The sequence below is a fragment of the Corylus avellana genome, chromosome 6, assembly GCF_965113065.1.
Source record: "Corylus avellana chromosome 6, dhCorAvel1.hap1.2, whole genome shotgun sequence".
In the NCBI taxonomy this organism is placed as follows: domain Eukaryota; kingdom Viridiplantae; phylum Streptophyta; class Magnoliopsida; order Fagales; family Betulaceae; genus Corylus; species Corylus avellana.
Genome location: NC_142495.1, coordinates 10,231,854 through 10,237,853, shown reverse-complemented (window position 1 = coordinate 10,237,853; position 6,000 = coordinate 10,231,854). Strand labels below are relative to the sequence as shown.

The window sequence follows — 6,000 nt, the reverse complement described above, 5'->3', positions numbered from 1 at the left end:
CCAAGTTCTCAGTAAACATCAGCGCCTATAAGAAATTGTGAATTTAATCCGTTAATTTCAATGTCTATTCTCATCTTTCTGTTCTCCATAACGCAAAAACTTGCTAAATTCAGATTTCAAAAGGATAAGAGAGAACCAGTTCAAGTTCATATTCATAGAATTTTTGAATTATTATTTTCATATTTATCCTTTTCCAGAAATTAGAAAGGGTTACATATGCGGAGCCAAAATTGAAAGCGTACAGCACATAATTTTATTTTTTTTCTTGAATCTGAATCACATAACGAAGAATTTTTTTTCTTGGGTCCCAAAAAGCAACCTGGTTTATAAAATGCCGAGAACCCAAAGTCAGTGGCTTTAAGAGCCACCTTCCTCCTCGTTGTCAAACAATAGAGAGGTACTCTGCATTTTTGGAGGAAGAGAGATGAGTGAAAAAACAGTCACTCAAGAAGGACAGATTTAGTTCGACAAATTGCTTCAGCATAATCAAAGCCACAATGCTCTCCTCTCTCTCTAGAAATCTCCCAAACCCATCCTTGGCTGACTTGGAGGAGGAAGCCGGCGCGGCTTCCTCCTTCTCCCCTTTTTCTCTTTTTCCATTTTCCTCCTCCCCCTCTCTTTCTTGCCTCGTCAGAGGCTAAAATAGTCTCTTTAGATATTCTATCTGCCTCCTCGGAGGCCTTATCCCTGTCCAAAAATTGTAACAGCCCATCCTCCACCGCAAAACCTCTGACCACCTCCATCACTAGCAGCTCCAAGTCTAGGTTTCACATCTTTTTTGAAAGCTTTGGATATGTTTTTCTCAAAATTTGTTCTCTTGTTTTCAGGATATCTTGGGTGCACACGAGCCATCCCACTGGGTTCCACGCCGTCTCCGCCATCGTCTACCACCAACGATCCACCCATCCGACCACTACGCGCCCATGTGTGTTCAACACGCACCTACGAGTAGATCTTACTCGCGGGCATGTGTCCCCCACTCGCCGCTCCACCTCCATCAACCTCATACACCAATCTCCTGGTTTCCTTTCCGGTTCGTGGGTCCGTGCGTCTCCGACTACTCCACTGTTGCTTTTTTTTGGACATTTTTATCTGCTTTTTAGCTTGCCTTGTTATTCTGTAATGTTGTTGTGGTTATTTTTTGTAACTTGTTTGTGTTACTTTTTGATAAACTCGATCTGATTAGATTTTAGACTCTTCGTAAGTGAAATTGTTTTTTTCTTTTCTTTTTAGTTTCCTTTTGGAAACCTTTTTTCCACTGTTACTGTGCATCTAAATCTCCATGGCTTTTTTGAAAGTCTATTTAAATGCTTGATAGGAGTATTCGTACTCCCGATGGTACTATCTAGGGGTGTAAATGAGTCGAGCTTGAGCAAGCTTCCCTTGTTTGGGCTCGGCTTGTTTAAATTTTACTCGAACTCGAACCGAGCTTAAGGACGAGCCAAAAAATCGAGTTTGAGCTCGTAATAAGTCAAGCCAAGCCGAGCCAGTTCACGAGCTGGTTCTTATATTTATTTTATTAATTTATTTTTTTTATTATAAATTTAAACTTTAAATATTCTTAAACGGCTCAAGAGGCAGCTTGCATATGAGCATTTGCTTGGTCTAGCTATCGGAGTATAGAGCCCGAGTTAATACAGTAAGGCATTTGGTTTCGAAGAGAGAGGATATGTAGCCTTTTATAATAAAAATGATGCTATTAGAAAAAAGAAAAAAAAATCATCAATTTTTAATATTAATATAATAAATTATGTGAATAACTATCAATTCGAGCCTTATAAGAGCTGCTCATGAGCTTAGTTGAGTTGAGCTGAGCTAACTTCGTTTAATATTTGAGCTATGATTCATGTTCACGAAACGCTTCATTTAATATTCGAGTCGAGCGCGAGCAGAGCCCGAAGTCACTTGCGGGCGGCTTGCTCTCTTAATAGCCCTAGTAGTATCTATCAGATTGCGCCACGGCAAGGGTTTTTTTGGGCTGCATTCGCTGATGACTTCCATAAAAAACCTACTTTGAGGAGTTTGTAGTCAATTTAGATTGGATTTATATGTTTAAGCTTTTTAGCTTTATGTGTCTATCCTGTAACTTTCTTCTGTTTTAATGGATTTCGGTTTGTTAAAAAAAAGAAAAAAAAGAGGATAGATTTATTTGGTTTTAATTATTTTTTAAAACAAATGCTACTTCGGCCCAAAAAGACAAATAGTAGACGGTATAGCATTTCCTTAATTTATATTCTAATACTCTCTTTTACGTAGCAATGAATACTGGCAATATGATGCGGTAATTCTTTTGTAAAATTTGGAGATCAGAGCTATAAACGAGGTTGCTTTATAAAGAAGCAAATTAAAATAAAATAGACTAATGGCTAGCATACAGCCATTAGTCATTTTATGAGTATTAGGGAAAAAAAAAGCATTATGGAATTTGAGGTGTTACAAAGAGCTGAAGGAAACGGAGAGGTTGGAACTGAAGATATAAAACTATTAAAAATGGTTAATAACAGGAACTATCAAACAGCGTCGCTTTGGCCGAGTGGTTAAGGCGTGTGCCTGCTAAGTACATGGGGTTTCCCCGCGAGAGTTCGAATCTCTCAGGCGACGTGTTATCATTTTGCTGGGATTCCTCACTTCCATGAAATGGAAGAAGATCTTGGCCGTCCATGTGTCAAGATAGAGGGTTGGTTTTTGGTATTCAGAATAGTTGGTGAGGATTGAATCAGATCTGCCATCATGTTAGGCTAAGATTCAGCCACCCGTCACCCAATCCACTACTATTTTATTGCCCTATTTGTTTTGTTTTTTTTTTATTTTCTTTTAAATATGGGAAGAAGAAAACAAATTACAAATTGTAAATTGTAAGCAATAGATTTGTCAGCATCCATATCATTGTATAGAGCAAGTTCCTATGTCTTCGTCGCGCACCGGTTCATTTAAGGATGTAATCATAAAACGAAAACGACATGATAAATATTTGACAAATGTCGTACACATGTGACATTACGAAAGTTGATAACATTGGAAAGAGGCATTCAATAATGTTATTAACTTATTGTCATTCAAACTCATCCCCAGCACAAGCAAAATTTCCCTTCTTAAGAAGATCCATTAAGGGTCCAGTTATAGGCCCATAATTTTGTACAAATTTGCAATAATAGCTAAGTAAGACCCAAGAATTCACCGCCACGATTGGATTGCTTCTATTTTCTGATTATCTATACATATTCCTTCGTGAGATATGACATGGCCTAAATAATCCATTTCTCGGGCTCCAAAAAAAATATTTCGAAGGCTTCGCAAAAAACTTCTTCACGCTTTGGATTTCAAAGATTAATATGAGATGACTTGAGTGTTCTACCTCTTAACACTTTGAAATTCTGCAACAAGCCTAATCGCTCTTCCTCCCGAAAATGGGCGATAGATTGGGGCGCTACATATTAGGTAGTTTGAGGGAAAGATAGGGTTTGTGCGTGTGGCAGATATGTGGGCGATAGTTTTTTTAAATTGAAAAGTCTGTTTAGTTTGCATTTAAACCTTAGAAATTAATAAATAATTAACCCTTAGTTTTATATGGGAATGGCACATGTGCCATTCCAGTTGCTCCTCACAAACTCTCTCCACTAAGTTATATTTTCCTCTTCGATTGCTATATATATATATATATATTTTTTATTTTTTAGGGGAGATGCAGACATTCGTACCTCTAATCTCCTTATTAGGTAATCTTTGAAAATACTTAGTGAATTCGATTTTTTTTTTTTCTTCGTTCATTTTCTGGGACTTTCTTTTTGCTCTATATAGCTGGATCAATTTAGCTAATGGCCAGAAAAGGAGATGGTTACCAATAATTTAATAATAAAAAAATTTAGAACATGTTACGCATTACTGCACAAATTGGATCCGCCACTGAAGAAGAGGAAATAAAAGGGCATTACTGCACAAATTTCTTTCCTCCTGTCTTTTTTTAGCCTACTACCACTGGAGCTATCTAATGGATTGATATGTTGGTGTTTTAGTTCAAAAAAGAGTGAAAGAGTTGGTGTTTAAAATTTTGTGACATTTCTGTCAAAATTGGTACAGTATTTGTAATTGTGAACAAAGACACTTAGTAACATGTACGAGCATTGGTATGCTCTTATGATTGATACACGGTAGTTTCTGCTCTCAATCAGCCGCAAGTATGCTTATGCCAATTTTTTCATTTGACTTTAAATTCCATGGAGGAAATGCAAAGTATAGATTTGATATCAACCGTGGCACATAAGAAGAAAGACAAACAAATGCATTTTTACTGTATAGTGTATTTATTTGTCCTTTTATATTAGCAGATTTTGTCGTTATAATATGTTTGTCATTTAGATGAACTTCTACCTAGGGTTTCTTTTTTGTATTACATCATATCTTCTCACTTAGTCACTTTTGCGATGTTATACTATTAATTTACTTGTATAACAATTTAAATATGCGGTTGCGGGTAGAGGGAGGGAGTTACGACTCCCTTCTCCCCACCCGGTTTCTCTTTCCCCATTCCCCCTCCCTTTTTCCTCCTCCACAATAGATCGATCAGGGCGCGTGTATCAATGGTCATCGGGGTGCCTCTTAGCGGTGCGTAGAGCACATAAGGGTGTATTGGGTTTTTGTTATTATAATTTTGTTATTTTAAAATAATAATGTATTCTCGCTAGATCTGCTTTTAATAGTGATCTATGGGGTGAAGTTTTATTCATTTTCTTAGGTTTTGTTTTAATGAATCCTTAAGAATAACGGATTTAGTTTCTAGTCGATCTTCTGCTTTCTTATGCTTCTTTTTTCTGGGAGTAAACCATAGACCGATGACGGAGGAGTTATTAAGCATAAAGAAGAATTGTCACAATGGTAGCGAAGGGGATTGCGATTGATAATGCACTAATAGTGGAGATAAAAATAAAATAAATAAATAAATAAATAAATTTAAAAAAAAAGGCAGGGAATTAAGGACCTGGCAGCGGATAGAGACGTGATTCATCGGAATTTGTTGTAGATCTGAAATTGATTGAGATAGTGACTTTTCATAGATATTGTCTTATAATAGTCCGAGAGGCTATTGTGTATGTCATAGATAATCTTTAAGTTGTGAAGATTCCAAATTATATTATTGGCATTGTACAAAGCATTTTGCACCATTTGATTGTTATAAACTTATATCAATGAAGAGATAATTTATTCAAAATATATATATATATGCATTTGCATAAGAATTTATATATTAACTTGATGTTATAAATACTTTTTTTTATGTATGGTATTGAATTTATAATATTAAATATCATATAACGAACTATATTTATTATTAAAAACACAAACACATCTATTATTAAATATGTGGCTACGTAAGAATTTATATATTAACTTGATGTTAATTTATTTATATATTAACTTGCGTAAAAATTGAATTCGGTTCCATATGAGTTTTTAATATTATTTATTTCAAATTTGTCCCTACTATTAAAAAAATATGTGGATCTCACATGTTCAAATGACACAAGTCATTTTTATAGACTGGATTGGAGGAAGTTCCTTTAACCCATTTCCTTCAACCCAGTTCAAAGGAAAACTCTGTCCATTTATTATTATAAAACACAAATACATCTATTATATATTAAATATGTGGTTTGAAAAGCAGTGGCTGGCCCTAGGTTTTCTCTTTCTCCTAGAGATAAAAAAACCAGACCTGTGGGGAGGAGGGAGCTCTTAATCCCTCCTCCTTTCCCCTCCCCCTACTCCTCTCTTCTTTCCTTTCCCTTCCCTTCTTGTTCTTCCTTTCTTTTTTTCAGTGTTTTTTTTTTTTTGGTTTTTTCGACCAGTCCAATTGCTCCAGTCATCCATTTTACTTATGTTGCGCTACCTCTATCCGCCCTCCACAGTGTTGTGCCGCTCTTCGCCTCCCTAGAATTAGTTGAGCTTTAGATCTAGTTTTCTAATAGTCTCCTTAACTTATTTCGCTCAGCCATGCATTGGCCCACT

At 35.9% G+C, this 6,000-nt stretch overlaps 1 non-coding gene across 1 annotated transcript; it reads left to right on the top strand.

The window, feature by feature from the left end:
• Positions 1-2,519: 2,519 nt before the first annotated feature.
• Positions 2,520-2,601, top strand: TRNAS-GCU (transfer RNA serine (anticodon GCU)). Its single transcript has one exon. It is a non-coding gene; the product is annotated as a tRNA-Ser (tRNA).
• The last annotated feature ends 3,399 nt before the right edge of the window (positions 2,602-6,000 follow it).